At 39.6% G+C, this 22,226-nt stretch overlaps 1 long non-coding RNA gene across 8 annotated transcripts; it reads left to right on the top strand.

Annotated features, from left to right (window-relative positions):
- Positions 1-51: 51 nt before the first annotated feature.
- Positions 52-21,061, top strand: LOC143421072 (uncharacterized). Of its 8 annotated transcripts, XR_013100814.1 has the most exons (8): positions 4,343-4,853; positions 5,132-5,189; positions 7,040-7,102; positions 17,039-17,118; positions 18,193-18,277; positions 19,010-19,167; positions 19,587-19,644; positions 20,590-21,061. It is a non-coding gene; the product is annotated as an uncharacterized LOC143421072 (long non-coding RNA). The 8 variants fall into 8 exon arrangements; XR_013100813.1 differs by lacking the exons at positions 4,343-4,853; positions 5,132-5,189 and adding an exon at positions 52-431; XR_013100815.1 differs by lacking the exon at positions 4,343-4,853 and having other exon boundaries at positions 4,872-5,189.
- The last annotated feature ends 1,165 nt before the right edge of the window (positions 21,062-22,226 follow it).

Raw genomic sequence — 22,226 nt, 5'->3', positions numbered from 1 at the left:
TTCACCTCGCCGAAAAGACGCAATCCGATAGGCTAAGAGCGCTCTAGATGTCAGTAAGGGAATCGCTGATTGGTTGTTGCCAGCTGCATTCTGTAACAGCACAGACGCACTTTGTTGAATATTGCACTGCCCTCAGCGCTTATAAGTGTAGATATTTTCTATAAGGAGCAATTTTAAACTCTATATTCCACGTGACATTTATTAACATTGTAATTTACCCATGGTGCACTGCTCTGAATAACGTGGTTTTGAGAACAGCTGAATGTTTTTCTATTTACTAACTGTGACTCATCCTGAAGTTGCACAAGTGCGACAACCATGCAACCGCTGCAGCAACTCCATGGATGCCACTGGGAGTCAAGTGTTGACAGCAGTAATACGAGTTCTCCGGGCTGACGGGGGCCTCCTGGAAACTTTTTTTTTTTTTAAAGGTAAGCAAACACACAACACAAACACAAAACAGTACTATCTATTTATTTTACGGCGACAACAGTAAAATAGATCTGAAATTTATTAAAACTGACTTATTAAAACTGTGAATTACTGGCGGTCCTAAAATGCGAAATGGGTTTCAGGTCTACTGATCCAACACCGAAATTTGATGAAATACGGCCACCTAGTGACTTCCCTTTTAACTACAAGCAGTGGAACTCTTTTAGCTTATGGCAATCAATTTAAAACAATATTTTATTTTATGTATGTGTTTTGGTGGTGGGGAGTGATTTGTGATTTAAATATTATTTTTTGTCGGCTGCCCTTCTTTTGCATTAGTTAAAAATATTCAGAGCACCCCTATTCATGTACAAGTGTTACTGATCCTAGAGCTTTAACAGGATTAGACAACAAAATCCTTTTACACAAAACAAGTCTCTGCATCATTAATCCTGAAGACAAGGCTGCCTTTTTTGTTTTGTTTTGTTTTTTACATTTGAATCATTTGTGGAATGCAACATTTACATCATTTCCTCTTTTCCGGTAGGACACTACAGACAGGACTAACAGGAATGACAGGAAGCACAAAACAAAAGGGCAGGGATGCAAAAGTTGTCTCTTTATGGTGTCCTTACTGACTCTGTGGTTCTGTCATAGAGGCGAGGATAGCTCTAGGCATTTCTGGTAGAGTCAATAGTTCACAGAGTACATAGCATTTCAAGAATAGCAGAATGAAGAGGAGTTTCTATCTGCTAGCAAGCAGGGCATCAAACGCCCTGATGGCACCATATGTAATAGTCATTATGATGTGCATTAATGCAACACGTGTGGTGGTGTTCTAATAAAATAGTGTTATGTGTTACATGCAATGTTGTATTGTGTAAATGACTGTCACTGCAAGTAAGGCACCTAATCTAATTATATTTCATGTATTAATAATAACAATAAATACTAATTCTAATTCATAGTATTCTACAACAGTAAAAGATTAATAACACTTGTACTGATTATAAAGTGCAATTGTTCTTTGTGAGAAAATCGTGTCATTAATATGCTTTTAGTGCAACTCTTTCACTATTCAGGCATTTGCCTAGAGGTGTAAGAGGTCATAGTGTTTACTATCCAACCAATCCATTAGGACTTCAAAAAAAAAAAGCGGCATGGCACAGCCAGTTAGTGATGAAGGTAGCAGGGCTTTGGTGAAAGAATGGGGGCTATGTTCACTGACTTTTGGGGGTAGTTTCACATTTCAGTGCAGTGGATTTACAGGTTGGGGGAGATGGAAAAAAAACACCGTTGCAGCTATGTGGATGATTTTGGATATAGACTGGTCACCTTTGCTTGGGGTAATCCTCCTGGATCTGTCTCTAAGCCCTCCCAAAGGCCAAAGTATCCCCAGTGGGGGTACTTTCTCACTGCCAGGGCTGTGACGGAGGGGAGGTTCCCACCAACTCAATTAGGAAGAGAAGAAACACAGTAAAAGCATAAATGAAGAAAACAGATGCTTACACACATACCTCCCCAATTTCCAGCATGCTTTAAAAACTGCCCCCTGACCTTGTATTTACATTCTTCTTGTTTACAGGACCCCTTGTGGGGCGTGCTTGTAAAAGAGACGGCCACAGAACGAAGGATATATACTACAAAAAATATAAAATAACCTAATAACCTTGAGCTTTTGATATGGAATAAAAAATTTTAACTATGTTCTTATATTAAAGTAGATGCATAACCTAAACAGTAGAAACATTTATTGAAGGTTTGAAGGAATATTTTAAACCATAGCTTGAGACAATATGTATAATGTCATTTTTTTCAAGGTTCAATTAAGATTTTTCTGCTTCTGAGCTAGATTTCCAGTTTTACAAGATGACTCTATTCACTAAAACCCACCGAACGTATATCATCATATACCTTTTTGTCATAAATATGAGAGAACCAGTAGAATAAATCCTCTCAGTACTTATGTCAGATGGGACTGTTATAAAAAATCTTTTTAAGTATACATATCTCTCTTGGTTTTTCCAGACTGGTAGATATCAGTATCTTTGTTTCTAATTTGTTCTTGAGTTTCTTTAGATTGTGGCATGATGTGTTGCATTTTAAGATCTTTTTGATCTCTACTTTGTCAGACAGGTCCTATTTAAGTGTTTTCTTGATGCAATACGTCTGGCAGTAATTGGGCTTGTGTAATTGAACTTGGCTTTGCAAAAAATCTGGTAAATCACAGCCAATTTCTGATTTAACAAGTGTGGGCAATTCCCTTTTCACACTGGGCCAGGTAGGTTTGCATAGCTTCTTTCCCTCAATAACTGAAAGCATAATTTTAGAAAGGCATTTTCTCAGGATATCAGAAACATGTACATGTTCATATTGTGTACATATATGAACTATTGGGAATAAATAATTTTTCATTGCTATGCGTTTTTATTAATAAGTGTTATAAAGTTATATAGTGTAGTATTAAGTGGACACAGCCCTGAAAATAAAGGTATGAGACCATGTGTCCTTGGGGAGTAGAAAGCTGCAGACTCTTGCTCACGCTTGTCTGGGAAAAAGTAGATAAGAGGAGACCATCTCTAGTGGAAAGTTACTGAGACACTGTTGTTTAGACTAGAATGAGAGAGCTTCTGTAATAAAACTGTTATAGGCACACTGCCATTTTGAGATCCGCGGCAGCGTGTCATGCAGGACGCATCTCCCTTCTAGAAGTAATAAAGTGTTAAATGGTCTACTGATCAGTGTTTTGTCTTCCATTGGAGGCCTCTGAGGAATCAAAGGAACTCGGTGAAGTGTTGATATTAACGGTGCAAATACTTTTTCACAGCGCTGCATTTTTCCCCAAGTAGTTCAAATGCAGAAATTCTGATTGGTTGTATATATACATACCTGTGAAGACAAAGCTCACATAATATTGCTGTCAAATGACACGGTCTTTAGAGGCCAGATGCGAGCTCTGGGGTCCCTTGCAGAGACACAGGCAAGCTGCAGGATCATGCCTCAGATGCACTGATATTTGGCTGTGCCCCTGCCTCTCCAGATGTCAGGATGAGAGATAGCACACAGCTGGACAGTAGGGATTCTGGGATGAAAGTGGTGTCACCCACTGGGCCAGTCCCAGCTGCTGGAGGAAAGTGACAAGATCGGAAGAGATTTCATCTCCCTGTTTCCCACCACTGTTCTTGGAATGCTGATATAGACCCAAAGCTTAGATTTTCAACAAGTTATACACCGTCTTCTTAATGTTTGTAAAGAAGAGAGCTCAGCAAAACCTTAAATGAATTAAAGTAGCATTGATTTCATGAACAAGACCAAACTGGAGACATATAAACATCTGAGCAGTGATGTGGGAAAAAAAAAGTGAAAACAGATGATCTGGGGTTTGTTCTCTTAAAAGGAGGACATTTATCCGTGGGTCTGAACAGTAAAATAAGGCAAGCTACTGAAGAATGCTTTGAAGTGACAAATAAAAATGTGAGTCCACGGACAGCTGCAGATTTATAACGGTGACAAATCTGCATATAATTTCTGCTAATCACATAATCAGTGAGGCATTGTTCCTGCCTGAGATAAAAGCATCTCCTTTTTACCAAATGGCAATCAGAAGGGGGGGGGGGGGGGGGGGGGGATGCAAAGCTTCATTGTTCTTTCATGACTTTGAAGCAAGGGAAGGAGCACAGTGACAGTGACTGAGAGCATGCTTTAAAAAAAATAAAATAAAATGACAATGCGAACTTGTCTGACAACCGGGCATCTCAACATTTGTTAATATGTTCTTAATTTATAGCTGAATGCATTCAATGTAATTACCAGTAGATGGCGCTGTTTCCATTTTAATGATCTTGTTATTAGACGCTGTATGTGCTATTTTTAGATGGTGCATCACTGCAAAGTGTATGCAGCTGTCAAAACACTCACTTTGGAATTTTATGTTATGCAATAACAAAAAAATAATAGCCCCTTAACAACAGACACTAGTGTCCCAAAGCCCTATTATCAGTACTAGTGCTCTGATTTCTAATTAGAGTGACTGATAATAATAATAATAATAATAATAGTAATAATAATAATAAAAGAGTAAAGGTTACACAGATTATTTGCACACTAGCTGTAAAGCTCAAATTATAACACCAGTTAAAAGATCTTTTTTCCACAAAGGAAGTTGATTTATGAAGTTAGCGATGCACCTGCTGAGGACACTCAGCGACCGGAGCTGCCCTCGTTTCTCCGTCAACTGCGATTATCAGAGGACAGCGGAGCAGACAGACTGCTCAGTCTGCCACTACCCTGGCTGGGATTTCTATGCCCTGTTTCGACGAAGTAGCTAAGGCTTTTTATAGCTTCATCCCGTTGCATCCTCATCCCCCTGCAGAGAGCTATCTTCACATTCTGCACATCAAACCCTCAACCGTGCGCCCGAGGTAGTGAAAGAGTTCATTTAAGCCTTTTTAAGTGACAAAAAATACACGTATAAAACTAGTGTGTTTCATACAAGTGTTGCTGTGAAATACTTAAGAGTATGTGAGAGCTTTCATAAGATAGCTTAGAGGGTACAAACAAAGTATTAACTAATATATAGGTTTTAGCAGCCAGCTGTGTAAGAACAATATGCTGTATGTTAACGGCAAGTTCGCTGTACAGTATGCTAGACAGCGAGTTCAGCGCATTAATATTTGAACGGTTAACCGTTGTTCTGCAGTCACAGGTGGTCGTCCTCTAATCGATTGTGAGTCCGCCAGTAAAAGTGGACCGGAACTGTGAGTATTAGAGCAATTCGTGACATTCTTCACACAACCACAATACTGGAAATGTTTTTTTTTTCTGAATTACTAAGTGACCTCATCATTGCTGGTTTCGCAGACTGTTATTAGTTCCAAGATGTGGGGTATTGTAGTGCAGGCTGGCGCCTATAAATAGACTCGCTTGCGAATGTATGATCTCATCGAAGTCGGTTGAAGCGTTAAAGTCATTATTAAAGAACTCGTCAGCCAACCAGATAGCATCACTCCTTGTCACAAAGTAGACTATTCATTACTTAGACGGGCTAATATACGTATAGCTTTTAAACAAGGAGCGGAATGACACACTCACGGGGTTAAGAGCAGAAACTAGGAGTGTAATTAGAACTTTAAGTAGTCTGTTTGTGAAAAGAAAAATCTCAACACAGAACTTCGGTTAATTAATTCTCAGAGCTGCTTTGCATTAGAGGTGAAAGAAGCATTCAGAGCAGGGAGCAAGCAAACGACACTAATAAATACTCCACTGCAAGTGAAAGACGTAAAAAAAAGTACACAGGCCTACCCAGAATATGCTCACAAGGCAGAATGATTCATTACACTGTTATAATATTATCAGAACAGTATTATTGGTTCTTCAACATGTGAACAGTGTTTTAATAATATAATTGGCAAGATAGATTCATAGGTAGAACTGAGATAGCCAAGTAAAGTATCTCATGGTGTATCTGAGCACTTCAATTTTTGTGTTTTACATATGAAAATCTTGTGTGTTCTCAGTTTTAGCATTAGTTATACTGGTTCAGTTGCTCATTAATGTGAAAATCTAATCAGCCAATCACATGGCAGCATCTCATTCCATTTAGGCATATAGACATGGTTAAGATGACCTACTGAAGTTTGAGCCGATCATCAGAATGGTGGCTTAAGTGTCTTTTAAGTACCAAGTTTGTTGGTGCCAGACAGGCTGGTCTGAGTATCTCAGAAATTCCTGACCTACTGAAATTTTCCCGCATAACAACCTCTACAGGGAATGTCTGAAAAAGAGAAATTATCCAGTGAGCAGCAGTTCCCTAAGTGACAAGTCTGGCCAGACCGCTCAACCGTAACCCAAATAACCACTCGTTACAAAGTGTGGAGAAAAGCATCTCTGGATACACACATTGAATCTCAAAACAGAACAACAGAAAATTGGAAGAAAAAAGTTGCCTGGTCTGAGTCTTGATTTCTGCTGGATGGTACGATTAGAATTTGGGGTAAACAACATAAAAGCATGGATCCATCTTGATTTAAATCAACAATTCAGACTGTTGCTGTTGGTGTAATGGTGTGGGGAGTATTTTGTCGGCACCTTGTGAACCTCTTAGGATGACCTGAATATCATTTAAACACCACAGCCGACCTCAGTGTTGTTGCTGACCATGTTAATCCCTTTATTAACTACAGTGTACCCATCTTCTGATGGCTCCTTACAGGAGGTTAATGTATCGTGTCCAAAATTTCAGATCATCCCATATTTGAACATAAAAAAGAATTCACTGTAGTCAAATAGTCTCCACAGTCACCAGATCTCAATCCAACAGAGCACCTTTGGGATGTGGTTGAAAGTGAGAGTCACATCATTGGATGTGCAGCTGATAAATCTGCAGCAACCATGTTATGCAGTCATGTGGACCAAAATCGCACCTTGTTGAATCTATGCGACGCAGAATTAAGGCAGTTCAGAAGGCATAAAGGGAATCTAACCTGGAACTAGTAAGTGTGTAGTGGTGAAAGATTGCAGAGATAAACATTTCTCAGCTTGTTGCACTTCATATGCGATAAATGCAGATATGAATCTACAGCTTATTTTTTGCATATTGTCTTTACAGATAATGAAGAACCAAAACCACAAGACAGGCAGATAACATGGCAACATCCATGACTGCTCAAAAGTAAGACGCTTATTTTTTTTAATAGCTGCCAGTAACTAAATGAAAGTTAACTGACAGTGCTATGTATGAAGTTTGTTTGGTTCTCAGTTTTGCTGGACACCCTGTCACTCCAACAAAAACTTTGAGCAGATGGCTTTGGTAAGCAGTGCTCTTTCCCCAGGTGTCATGTGTTGACAGCAGCGTTTCAGTCTTCTCAGAGCGAGGTAAAAGGGAAAACACAAGAAGCACAGAGCCTCCAGTGTACACATGACATTTTCACTTAGACAAGAAAAACTTGGCTCAAAGTTGACATAAAAGCCTTTCACAGCCAGTCAAAATGACCCTTCAGCTGTCTTTCCATCTCAGAATATTTATGATATTTTTACATTAGACTTGTTCTTGGCAGGTTAATGCTCACAGATGTCTACACTGCTCAGATGGCTTGAGGGGGCAGGTACCATCTGAGCTGTGTCAGGGAGAGAAAGTCATTTTAACAGCACCTTACACTTAGCCTAACACATAATTTCATAGTACCAGTGAATGTGTTAATGAGACAAAATGTTTTTGATAGAACACATTTTGGCAGGCATCTGTGAATTATTCACTGGACTTGATAAGTTACCATGTTCAGCTATTCTCTTGGCAAGAACTATTCACAGAAGCAGCGTGTTGCGCGAGTTCCCCGCTGTGCGATGCATGTTAACTATAGCAGAATATTATCATTGTCCTATAGCTGACGTCTGCCAGATTTGTATCAGTAAAAATATTCTGTTGATGCCGCAGAGTAATCTGTCAGCTGCTACCAGTGATGACATAAGAAGTGGGAGTGAGCTTGTCAAAGTGGAGCGAATACAATGCCTTTTCCTTTTTTTTCTCCTGTCTTTTTTTCCCCCACAACTGAAGTGATGAAAGTGATGAATTACGCTTTGTCACTGTGGATTTATTTCCTGTGTTTGTGTGCCATCCTCGACTGACCGTGACAGCGTGAAGGCAGCCTTCATGTCACGCAGCATAAATTGCAGTTCTAATAGAGAAAAAGAATGCGGTGGTGTTTTGTGCTGGATGACATGACAGAATGATAGAGCTAATCTTCTGCCTCAATTGGGCACAAAGACATTAAAGGAAAAACACAATTGGGCACCTTTGTGCATGTGCTGTCGTGCCAGTCTAGCAATACATTAAAATATCTAGAGCATAGCAACAGTTGGAAGAAATTCATTAGCCATTTGGACTGTGAAACAGCTATTTATTTATGACGTCTACGCTGGAGGCACCTGATTATCTCGCCAGCAAAACTCAGGTCAAAGTTTTTGAGTTTTGCTTCTTATTTACATTCATGCATTTAAATGAATTCCAGGTGTAAGTTTTTTGCACCCCTGTCAATGAAATGATTTCCTCCAAAACAAACGTTCTTGTCCACATATGTCAGAATACATTAATGGCCCACAATGGCCTCCAAATGAGGTGCTGCCAATTTAATATTAAAGTGGGAGCATTATGTGTTGATTTGTTTAGTACACATTAAAAGCCCTTAACACCTTCATTATATTAGCCTCGCAGTCATTGTTATCATCATTCATATTCTGTGACCAGATTATGGTCATTACAGGTTTGTTTGTTTAATCAGGATCCCCATTAGCATCAGCGTCGGCCTAGGCTATTCTTCCCAGAGTCCTTAGACACTTAATCCAACATCCACAACACATAAACATAAAACAAGGAGGGTCTTCCTGTACAGATAGCATTGAGTTTCATAGAGCAAGAAATGACTACCTCAGAAGTAGGATGTGTATGCTGCACCAATGTGTCCTCTGTAGCTCTACAGCATATGGATGTTAATCAGTGCCAGGATCTTTTGTTTCATGAGAGTTATTTTATTGATTGGAAATTTTAAAGGCTGCTGAGCTACATTATTCAACATTTGTAAGAGTATAAATTAGAGATGGACCGATCCGATATTACTTATCGGTATACTGACCTAAATTACTGGATCGGATATCGGAGAGAAATAAAAAATGTAATCCGATCCATTAAATGTCACGAAAGCGCCTCACAAAACTTACAACACGCCGTAACTCGCCTCATAACCATAGCACGTCGGAGCAGTGTGCTCATGTGATAGAGTGGCTGTGGCTTGCAAGACCTGTGGTGGTCTGGTTGAGCATCTGGAGCTTCGCTACCAATGTGGCATTTCATCTCCGACAAAGTTATCCCAGAGAGAAGTAAAGCAAGTGTCTAAGTTCATCTCTGAATGTTTGTAAAGCATTCCAGCTTAACAACCGATATATGGAGCGACTGCCTCTCTCCCTCCCTCTCCTGTTGCTACTTCAATCGTGAAATGATCAGCTGATCGGCTTTTCTGTCGCGAGTCCGTCCCTCTTGTTTGTTTTTGGCCCACTTTGCACCAGAAAGAAGAAACCAGACACAAAGACATACTTTTCTTTCTTATTCTCATTTAAAATGTCTAGCTTTTATTAAATAATTATCTGAATGTTACACCCAAAGTTTTAATTTGATGTAAAATGAATAGAAGTCCATTACTGTATATAGTAACTATTAAGTCTAATATATACCCTTGTAAGCTATAGTACTTTTTGCTTTGGGAAGGTACCATCTGTGCAGTCTGCAATTCTGTTAAAGAAAGATGTTGAATCTATTTAATATTTCTTGAAAAAAATGATTTCTGTGCATTTTTTTTTCACACTGCATCAAATTAAGGTTGATTACATCGATTAAGCATCATGAGGTGGAGCGTGAGGGGTTGTTCCCTGTTTTTCTTTGTTGTTGTTGCTGGGAGTTGGAACCCTATTAGTTAGGTTGCTTAATATTTACGCTAAGTACTCTTTAAAATACCAGAATAGGGAGGATGGTGTAGGTTTAAGTTTATTAGATTGATCAGTATTGCTGAACTATGAAAAAAAAATTTGCATACAGGTATAACAAAATAGCTTTAGTGTTGTTGTTTTTTTTTTTTTAAACTTGAGTATGAACTTGGGCAAAATGCAGCAAGATATTTAAAAAACAGTTTTGTTGATTAAAAAACACTATATCGGATTCATATCGGTATCGGCAGATATCCAAATTTATGATATCGGTATCGGACATAAAAAAGTGGTATCATGCCATCTCTAGTATAAATATTTATAAACAGTATGTTGACATATTTGTGTAACCTAAGCACTGTTAAATATTTAATTCCTAAGCCAGGTTAAAGAAAAAATGGCTAGTACCAAGTTGGACCTCTTTTTGCCTTTTGAACTACCTCAATTCTTTGTGTCATAGATTCTTCGTGGTGCTGGAAACATTCCTCTGAGATTTTGGTCCATGTTGACATGATAGTATCAGACAGCTTCTGCATATTTGTCAGCTGCACATACATGATGCATATCTTGTGTTCCGGTAACATCCCAATGGTGCTTTGTTGGTTTGAGCTCTGGCGACTGTGGAGGCCAGTACAGCAAACACATTGTCATGTTCAGGAAACCAGTTTGAGATGATTTGAGCTTTGTGATATGGTGCATTATCCTGCTGTAAGCAGCTGTCAGAAGATGAGCACACTGTGGTCATAAAGGGATGGACACAGTCAGCAACAGCACTCAGTTAAGATGTCATGTTTAAACAATGCTACAGCAATGTGCTGTGCATTCAGAGATGCTTTTCTGCATACCTTTGGTTGTAACGAGTGGTTATTTGAGTTACTGTTCACATCCTATTCTGTCCATTATCTTCTGACGTTTGGCATCAACAAGCCATTTTTTGAAATACTCATCTTCCCTTAAATCACATATCTGAATGGCTAAATGCACGTGACAGGCTGATTAGAGGTTTGCATTCATGAGCATTAGAATAGGCATACCTAATAAAGTGTCCAGTAAGTTTAGTGATATATATATATATGTTTTTCTTTTATGATAGGCAGGATCTGTAGTCTAATTGTCATGAGCTAATGTTGAATGTATAAAAGCTAGATCAAAAACAGGCACTGTTGTAGGTCTGTGTGAGGCTGTCACGTGTAGAAAATCTGTAAAACATGCCTCACAAGTTTGTCATGATTTACATATTTCAGAAGTCGGGGGACATTTATGTAATTCTGCTGGATCCAAAAAGCCTTAAAAACAGCATTAGTAATTTTTACCCAGCCGCCAGTGGCAGTCAGCATAATGTCTTCTTTAGCAGCATTTCACACTTGGAAATAAGCTCTCATTTCATCCATCATTCCACTCATAATGACAGATGAACCATAATTATGTAATTTCACCAATGACTGCAGTTACAGAAACACTTAAGCAATTCCTAAAAACACACCAAGTGACATGTGTTTCTTAACCATACACCTCTCATGATATGTTTCTCAGCTTCATGATGGCCATGCCTGTTGACACCCTTAAACTATTTTTGTGTGGTCCAGGATCTATTATTGGCTTTGGCTGTAAGTGCTTTCTGTTCCATAACAAGATGAATCCCCAACATGGCATTAGGTTACCAGGCAACAGTGTACACTCGACTGCTCGCTTATAATTTTCTTTGTATAGTTAGGATGTTTAATAGTAAGTGACTACATGACAGTGTGCCAAATTTAACCACTGGTAGCAGAACCCGTAGAGCCTGATGTATGTCAGGAGGCATAGAGGCGAGCGGGCTATATTTGGCTGCTATGTTCCCTTCAAAGAGACGAGTTCTAGGCCTGGACTTGACATTTCTCTTAGACTGGAAAAAATGGGTTTGGGTCAGTGAGTTTTCGTGGGAGGAGGGGTGTTGTTGATGCCCAGAGGAAGGTGCCGCTCTCTGTTCTGCAGCGGCTCATTGTTAAAATCAGCAGTCTTTATTAAACAAAAGGTTGTGAGGGCTTACCAGAGGATTCATATTACTTGAATGTACATAAGCTACATATAAGAACAAGAGCATTAAGGTCAATAGCTTATTAACTTCTTTCTTACATTTTCACTTGAAACAGGACTATTTGTCTTGGTTATTGAAAAGATTAGGACAAATTGTATCATGAATGGAAGGTGTCAGTGTACAAGGCATATCCTCCAGCTGCTCAGGAGTTGTGAGCCTCATTATATTAGGAACAATGCTCGCAATGTTAGAAGACAGTCAGAAAAGATCTGCCAAGGAATCACAATGAGCAGCTGTGGCCGCACCTTATGAGATTGTTTTCATAGCCTACTTGAAGCCTGTAAAGAGTCTCATCATCTGAGTATTGAACAAACCTAACAGACACCCCCCCCCCCCCCCCCCCCCCCCCCTCCGACAACCTAAGTGATGTGACATTATAGTTTTTATTGTCCGAAAGTTCTGTTTTTCATTAGCCTCTTCTCTTTGTGCCGTATGTGTTTTGAGGTTAAACAGAATAATGTGGAGGACAGCCCTGGGCTTTATCTTAGTGTGCTGTCATGAAAATGAAATGGAGAGTCTTGTTCACACCTTTATCTATTTCGCTGCTTTTGGCTGCTGTTCCAGTGTGTGCCTGAGAAGACCGGACGCCGTGCAGACAAACTGAACGTAGCCTGCAAAATCCATTTCATCTCCAAAGTGCGTTTTTCCTCACTTGCACTCTTAGGGTCTTGTTTCTATTATTTTTTTATTTTGCTGTTTCAGGTCATTAACAACAACTCCGGTCAATGCATGACATTCTCAGGAAAGATTTAATTCACTTTCAAGTAAAAGCTTAATCTGCATACACTGAATCATAAATGTAACTCTTGTTCAGTCAAAAAAAACATACAGATTCTCTTATACGTGTGTAAATGTGCCGATCTAGGGCCAGGACTGAATAAGGAGTGAAGTATGTGTGAGGAATATTTTTCTCTCTTTATAGTAAGAGAGCTCTAACCCAGAGGGAGAGTATAGCTCCTGTTGTAGCAGAGATACAGAGCTTTGGTGGGTTTAGCCTGCTGTTCTCAGTGTTGTTCATCCAGCCCCACTGTAGACCCCTAGGCTCTCTGGGGGATCCTACTTCCATTTATTTTCACTTCTTGTCTAAAAGGAGTTGGAGAGATGAATCATTCATGGCTCTGAGAGGCCTCTTGTGTGGATGAAAAATTGGGAAATTTAAGGCTCCTGCCTCGAGTATTTAAGATAGATTAATATGCAGCGCTTTCTGTCAGTGTCCTGCTTTTTTCTCCTTACAGACATTTTAATTCTTTGGTTGAAGTCCGTTAAGTAGGAATTTTGCCGGAGTGGTCTGGTTTTGTTGCTCTTCACTTGTCTGCGTCTCAGTACAGCCAGTGACAGGTGCTATAGACAGTGTCCCTGCCCTAACACGATACGAGACTTTGAGAACTTTGAGGTTAAATCAGTAAATGTGATGAATGAGATGTGTGCTCGGCCTCACGGACAGATTGTCACTAATCTGTCACGGGGTGAGGATGTTTACCTTGATGGCAAAACCAAAAGTTCACAAGCCTTTTAGTTGTCAATTCTTGCCATCCCATCAACTTATGCAGGCGAAAATGGCCTACCATAACTCATATTTAAACATCTCTTTGTTGTTGCCTTTCCTTTGCGGGTACCCACCCTGCTAGTGACAGGTCTACAAGAACAACCCCCTCCCCACTTGCCATGAAATGTGCTGAACAAATGGAGCCAGGAATTACACAGAGATTGGACACACTGGCTATATATCTAAGAGCCCGCATAAAGGTCTTGGTAGTCAGATAGGTGTGAAAGGGTTAAGAGCCCATCTGTTTCCAAAACAGAAAATTCTTACCCCCTTTGAGTTACCAACCTTAGAGCATACTCTAAATCAGTGGTTCTTAACCTGGGTTCGATCGAACCCTAGGGGTTCAGTGACTCAGTCTCAGGGGTTCGGCAGAGCCTCCGCCATGACATGCATGGCTCATTTTGTGCACCAGTAAAAAAAATCACATTTTATTTTTCACTAAAGAGGGGTTCAGTGAATGCGCATATGAAGCTGGTGGGGTTCGGTACCTCCAACAAGGTTAAGAACCACTGCTCTAAATGATCCCTTTTAGTATCAAGTAGTATTATCTCAGAAGACTTGCACTAAATAGGGAGGCTTAAAGGCAACAGAAAAAGGGAGTTTTATTCACGCCCTCTAGATGCATTTAAAAGGACAGAAAAACATCAATGAATAGCATACTGCACTAAAACGCGGAGCAGAAAAAAGAAAAATGATGCTATGAATGCTTGGAGTGTTTTTTCTTTCTACCGGGTCTGTTTTGCTCTTTTGATAGTAGGAATCTCAACACTTTGTAGTTCAAAAGAAAACATCAATGTTCACTTCATTATATCTTTTATTATTTATTTTATTTTTTTTACACACACAGCTTCAAAGAGGTCGCATAGCTGTAACAGCTTTTGTTTTGTGCTGGGATTTTTTTCATTTATTTTTTTTTACATATTTTATGAAAGAGGCAGCCAAAGCTTGTTAGGCTCTGTGTTATTGAAGCGGCTGGGTTGAAAAGTCATTTTGGTTATTGGATCTAGGATGAAAGGAAAAGGTCGGGAGTGATGCGGTCACTCCCAGCAGGATGGCAACACTATGGAGAAGTGTGGATGAGTGTATGGAAGTATGCAGGGCTGTCTGTTTGTCTGCAGATGAGTGTTTGCTTGCACTGGATCTTGACTTGTATATATGTAGAGGACCTCTGTGGTGACTCTGCCTGTTTTCTCGGTTGTGTGTCGGCGTATTTGTCTTTGTCGTCCTTGAAAATTGCTTTGGAAAGTTCACAGCTATATACCTGGCATCTCTCACTGTTCTTGGTTTCTAGATTTCTTGTCTCTGTTCTCAATCAACCTGCAGGGTGCACTGTTGCTGAAGGATCCACCAGGAGGTTTTTACCCCACTTGGACAATGTCCCATAATTACAAGCCTTAGTTACGGCTTGATTTTCCAGTCAGAACCAAGTTGATGAGCCCGAAAGAACAATGAAATATGAAGAACTGATTTAGAGAGAAAAGAATAAGGAATTTGTAATATCATCTTTATTACAAACCATGTAATTACACAGACTACAACACGTGTGCTACATGAAGATTAAAAAAAATTAAAAAAGTAGAGAGAGGTGATTTAAAACAGAATGAGAGTAAATGCTCATATTACACAACACACACAGGCACATGCACAGCAATGTAGCACAAACAAGTGAGATGACCCCTGAACTATTTCTTTGCCTCCCAGGGGAGAGAGGAAATAGAAACCCGCGTGACTCGTTTGGACATTCTCATAGGAAGCGCAAGGTAGAATACTGTTCTTACAGTGTACTTATGAACATGAGTCTTTATCTTTAGCTGCATGAAATGAGCGAATACATAAATACAGGGATGCAAATATAGCACTTTGCCATGGTGAAATAAATGTATATGAATATGATGTTGTAATAGAGGAAGAAGCTACTTTCGGCTGCGCCCTTATTCACAACGGGTCGCCACAACGGGTAGCTCCGCATGTTTGATTTAGCAGAGCGTTTTCAAATGCCGGACGCCCTTCCTGAAGCAACCCCAAAGGGATTTGTGTCTTCCCCTGGGATCAAACAAGAGATCTTTGGCTTGTTATGCAAATGTGTAAACCGCTATGTACAACATGATGTGTTATACACAAACACAGAAATGCAGGGTCACCTGAGCAAAAGCATTTAAAAATACATGCGGAGCCCCTCTAGCTTTATGCATATAAAGCAGCCTGGACATTAACATTGCAACAGAGGTGGTTTATGCACCGTGGGGCATTTCCTGGTATGCAGAGCTCTACCTTTATAATCAGAGGAAGAGCTATTTTTCAGAGGTATTGTTGTGTCTGAGACCTTTGAGACACCACAGGAGGAGAGTACTGGAGCTGTTCTGCGGTCAAGTAAAGAAGTGATGGCGTAGGTGGAAGTGGCTTGGACAATAAGCGTCAGCCCTCCCTTCCCCATAGTAAAGTGGATTTCCTGTTGCACTTTTTTCAGGTGGACCTTTTAAAATGCATGAATGAAGTTTAGTTGGATTCTTTTAAATGTCATCGACAAATCCAGTCACGCAGAACGCTTTATTTAACAACATCCATTTTACTGTGTTATCAGGATATTCCTCGATGAGTGTGTTTCTATAATGGTCGTGTCTCAGAAGTGAGATTTGTCCCTTAAAAATAAAATAGTGAGTGAAAACTGTCTGTACTTTTTCTGTGACTGAAATAACTCGGCTGATAATTTGCCAAAGGACAAACAGGCTCGATAAAATGTGTTTTCTCAAAAGCAGTGGCGATAGCAAAAAAATATATATTATGTTATCATATTAAGAATAATAGCTCCAAGGCAACTTGGGGGATGATGCTATGATTATCCACTCATAAATGGGCTTGACTAGCAGGATGTGGATTAGAAGGATGCCTCTGAACAGACAACCTTTGTTTTTATTAATCCCTGAGGGATTTTCTAAGGTCAGCTAAGCTTGGCTGTATTCCATCAGAGTCACATGTGTGCACTTGGGCCTTGTGTTTGTGTGATACAGATGCCACATTTGACTTCTGCAGGCTTTTCAGTGATGTAGGTCTGAAAGCCTCTGATGCAACAACACGTTCTCACTCCCAACTCGTCAAACGTGTGACGCATGGTCAGGCTCCCTCTGCTGCACTTATGGACGCGCAGGGTACCCCTCTCGCGTCGGGAATTGACGTGAAGGGTCCTCCGATTGAAGAGATTGCCGGGAAGTGCCTGTTGTCGGTATATTTAGACATTTTCCAAATCACATTGTAGTGACGTATACAGAACACAATAAATTATATAATGTAAACAACTACCTGAAAAACAGGTAGAACGATACTTTTGTATGGTTTATTGCATTTACGGAGGGAGTGATGTATGCTGGGTAATGGCACAGCTAGCGACTGGGTGACTTTATTCACCCGCTTCGGCTGTTATCAGTCCATACATTAGCGTTATTAGCACAAATCAGTCCCATAGATATGGGCCATCTCCTGCTAGATTGTTCAGAAGGTTGTTCTCATCCATCCAGATGGAGGATCACTAACAGGAGCGTGGGAAGACTCCAGAATCCACTCTGGCTGGAATCCGGTGGATATGCAGTGTGTACAGGTAAGACCATTTAAACGGACAGCATTTATAGAATGACTATTAAAAGTCAGCGAGTGTCAGTAATGTTAATGTGGTTATGTTAGTAATACACCGAGTGCTAATATAACAGCTTTAAGATGCATTTGTAGATGTTATTACGTGTTTTACCGTCTTTATGGTGCTAGCTTAAAGTTACGGTGTAAACGTTAGCTTATATTGGAGGAAAGCTGTTACTGGTTAAACGATGTTAGCACAGAAATATTAGCTTCTGTCATGACTGATGAAGTTACTAGTTAATAAAGTTTTCAGTAAAGTGTTTAATCGCAGCCACAGACTGACAGCAAATATCTCGATTAGCTTCAGTGCATCTATAATAAATATGTGCAAGTTTCAGTGCTTCGTTTAAACTGTATGATACTTATACTGACCCAGGGTCAGTGTAAAATACAATCCTAGCTGTGTGAACAAAGCCTGGCTCCTTTAATCCTGCATGACAAACCTCAGGATGCAGGTTATTATTACTCTTTCCTGCTGGCACACCTGTCACACCTGAGAGTCAGCTAGAAACTTACAGTGACGTGGACATCATGCAAAGACTGCCAGACTCTGTAATACTGCAAATGATCAGTGACTCAGGTTAACACTAAACTTTAAACGGCACCTCTGTGTCTCTGTGTGCTGAACATCTAGGATTGAGTCAGGCTGCATTGACTGTGGGACTTTAATGTGTTAAAAGCAGGTTGAAGACGGCTCAGAAACATTTGAAGATTAAAATTTAGCATTATGGCTGCTGGTGGTTTGTAAAGCCTCTACTCAGCTGTATTTTTGTTACTAATTTATGTTTGTTGTTGTTTAACACAGATTTCAGAAGAGCAAATATGCTTAATAGTTTAACTAGATTTCATTTGTCAGTGTGGGACTGCTGAGTCACCTGAAGAACTCATTTCATTCATTCTCCACATGATGTTCATTTACAGAAATGTTTCACAGGAACTGATTCCTCCCAAAGGTTGAACTAGTGTGTTTCCATAGATTACCTCTGTATGAATGTACTTCTTAAATGAAGGCAAGTGTTTGTCCTGTTTTGTTCCTCAGGTACAGTACGTGATATCAAGGGCAGGCGGTCAACACTGGGGGTAGACAAGAAGCAGACGTACTTCCAAGAGGGAGCTGCAGTGAGGTCAGAGGTCAGAATCTGAAACAGCTCAGGTTTATATTTTAGAGGTTATAAAAAATCAAAATGTATTTATAAAGAAACCTTTAAATAATAGTCATAATTATGATTATTATAAGAAATATCAAACATTTAAGTGGATTTTCTGTTACACATATTGTGTTAGCCCTGCAATAAACTGGCAGCCTGTCTTTGTCCTGTATCAGCTGGGATAGGCTTCGTCCTCCCGCAACCCTGAATTGGATACATTGTATTCCAATTATGTAATCTGATCATTTACAAACTCAAGGTTTATAATCAAAATGTAAGTAATAATTATAAAATGGGAAAGCAGAAATAAGTGTGACATGAATGTAAATGTGTGAGCTGACATAGAGGACAGCTACATGCAGTCTGAAAAACCTTTGTTGTCAAGTTTGCTGGTATATCAGCACGAGATCTTCTTACATAGAAGAGACATTAAAGTCTCTAACTCAGTGAAGCATTATTGGTCCCGTCTGTTTGGATAAATATAGTAAGTTGATGTATGTCCATTTATTGACACATTTTCTTAAGTGCTTATCCAGCTCAGGATCACAGTGGAGCTGCAGCTGGATATGTTCACTAAATAAACCTTACAAAAGTCAACAATAAACCTGCATCCATGTACGTTGTTGTCCACAGGATGAGAAAATCAAACTGGAAGACTGTGGAACATGTTAATAAATGTTTGTGTGTTTATGCCTGTGTCTTTCACAGGAGGCGCTGGAAGGTTTCCCTAATAGTTCCTGGTGAATCAAAGCAGAACCATAAAGGTTGCTGGACTGCATGATGGCCTTACCCCTGAGCAGTCATCCTGTTACAGGAGGAACCAGTTAGAAGCTGTTTTCAAAGTAGCTGAGCAGATTTCATCTCAAGTAAGCGATTAACTGTTTGTTTATCTGTTCTGCCACTTAAAGAGCATTTAAGGACGTCTTTCGAGTGTCCAGTTGAATTAATTCTACTGGCTCTCATGGTCATTTGTGATTATAGACATATTTTTCATGTTCATCCAGCTATTTAGTAAATTCTATCTATTTAGTAATATCCGTCAGCTATAAAATGTAATATAAATATAAAAATATCTAAATATCTCCTGTCCTTTATGTTTTAATGATGTAAGTCTGTTTACATTAGCATTCCTCACATATCAATGAGATGCTGTACAGTACAATCCTGCTGACACAGCAGAGGGATAACGACGGCTATTCAACATCGTTACACGACACATTCGAGCTGCATGATGCAGACAAAGTGACTAAATCATCTTTTTTGTGGTTTATTGTCTTCAAACCAGCAGACAAAGCCGATGGCAGAAGATGTCAGAGAAGAACTTCAGGCCGTGGACTGAAAAGGTATTTTTTTCTTGTTATCAAAAGACATTTGGAGTGGCAGCTTCTACAAGTGGTTGTGCTAAAGTAAAGCTTACAGTCTAAGAAACCACAGTGTTGATATTCAGCACAAAGAGAAAAGCTCACTTGTTTGAATTAATTTACAATCATAGTTTTATAAATTCTGACTGTAAAGAGCTTTTACAGCTTTGATATTGTTTGACACTCGATATCAGGTGATGGGTTTAATTTAAAGGTTTCTGTGTCCCAATGAGCCATTCACACTGATCAGTGTCAGTTTAACTGTAACACATTCATTATTTAGATTCAACAAAGAAATAACTGAATGTAAAAAATGGCAGCCCTCAGGCAGGTTTATAGAGATATATGCATGCATTATGAAATTTATGTATCCCAGATAATTGTTATACATCTAGTCATGGCAGACCTACCTCTTCCTCCCAAGTTAACTGCAACCCAAAAGAACTAGTGGGGCTATTTACACACTCACAACCAGTGTGGGGTAAAAAGAGCCACCAAAAAGCTGTCAGTCACAGATGTGCTAGAAGAGTTAGAAACTCTACTTATGGAGAAACTTTCTAAGTCTAACAGGGGACAGGTACTCCTGCCCAAATAACATGATATAACCCCACATACAGCCCAGCCATAAAGTGAACCAAGTCATTTAGTTAAAGACAGCATGGGACCAAATGCATGTAACCAGCCTGCATCAACCTGACATTTCTTCCTCCTGAATTAAATGAATGAATGGATGAAAGTTAAATGACTACAAACCTAAAGCCACTAGTTCCCACACTGGAGCTCCCTGACACTGTGTGTTAACCGTATTTAGCTTGTATCAACAGTTGTAACAGGCTAAGCCACCTGAGACACTGCATTGAATTTGTTCCTGTCTTAATGATTTCAGCTGACTGGTTTCAGCTCAGATGTTCTGCTTTTTCCTTTCAGTAGATCAAAGCAGCTCGTGCTCCTTCTGCTTCCAATTTAGAAGAAGAAGAAGAAGAAGGCGAAGGCTTCAGCGAAGTGGCGTTCATGGTCTCAGTGAACAGTCACGGTCACACACTGCATGTGGTTTTAAAAGCAACATGTCTGTTCACCACAACAATGGAGATGTGTAATATTAGTGCAGCTACGGTTTGTTTTTGAACATCAGTTCTGTTTTCTACTTTGATCACTTAGACCAAAAAAGTGTTGTTTTCAGATTCTTTCTTTTAAATCTATAAACCACCTGTTCATTTTTTTATTACAATTAGTTTCACATGAATGTTAGTGTTTCCTTTATGATCTTTTAATGCTTACACTACACTGTACACGTCTACATTAGAGACATTTCTGTTGACTCAGAGTTGTGAAATGTTCTTTTGTTTGATGCACAATATGAAGTTCATAGTTTTCTTACAAATAAAACTCTAATGACAAACATGAACAGCTGTGCTTATTTCTGAGACATGAGTTTTTGATTGTGTTCATATTTAGACAGTGTGCATCTGTCTGCTGAAACTGTAATGGTGAACCTGAGGTGATGGTCAACAGAAGGCAAATATAAAACAATATTGAAGTAATGTCTTTACCCTCTGCAGCGTGTGGACGCTGTGCACACAATCACCTTATTCACTGTAGTAAACGTGCACCGCTAGCTCACGTGACTGACTGTCTCCATGGTTACATCGTATATTATTAGCTATGCAAACAGCTTCCAAAGATACCACCATAGCTCTCTGCAGCTGTAACACTTAAACACTTTGCAAATCATTTCATGTTTTTGATAGTTATGAAGACAGAATATGTTTTTAAGGTCATGCTAGGCGGTTGCTGTGGTGGTTGCTGTGGACTTGGCTGGACCGCGTCCGATTCCTGTTATTAGCTGTCCGCCGCAGGAAGGCTGCGTTCCATTTACAAGTAGTGACAGTCTGCCGCAACTCGAACTCAAACCCCGCTTTGTTCTTTAATTATAGGCCTTTTATAGCCGTTCATGACACGCACACACACACATAAAGCATTTGCCTCACCATGAGAATGCAACTTTACCTAACCTAACCTTAAAGTATCTGATATAGGATAGAAAAATGAAGCAACCAGAGATTTAATGATGAAGACTCTGGGTTCTGTAGTTCACGTTTTACAGTCCTGAATGACTCTTTGCATATGATTTATTGAAGAGGAGTTTAGAATGCACTTTACATTTAGACTGTTGCTGTTTAATTTTTTACATTGTTGCCGTGTTATGTCATGAATAAGGTTCACCTGCTGGGGGTTTGATGGATCAGCTGGACAATACAGTCAAAGACAGACTTCATTCATCATATGCAAGAATCCTAGTTGGATTTTTGTTGTCACTCGTGTTTTTGAACCAAATATTGAAAACAATTCTGACAGACTGGATACCTGGTCAGGTGTACATTACCTTGTACTCAAGCATCCCAGGACAGAGCCCTGCCCCACCATGAGCCTGGGTGGATACGTGGTTATAATATAAAAGGACCGATACTGAATATGAATATTTCATGAAAATTGAATTATAATACGAATTAGTAATAAGGGTTTCTCTGCGCCCTTATCTACCCCATACTCAAAGAGCTGCGGGC

The sequence above is a fragment of the Maylandia zebra genome, linkage group LG11 (genome assembly GCF_041146795.1).
Source record: "Maylandia zebra isolate NMK-2024a linkage group LG11, Mzebra_GT3a, whole genome shotgun sequence".
NCBI lineage: Eukaryota > Metazoa > Chordata > Actinopteri > Cichliformes > Cichlidae > Maylandia > Maylandia zebra.
Note: the sequence above shows the minus strand (reverse complement) of the source record. Positions and strands in the feature narration are given on the sequence as shown.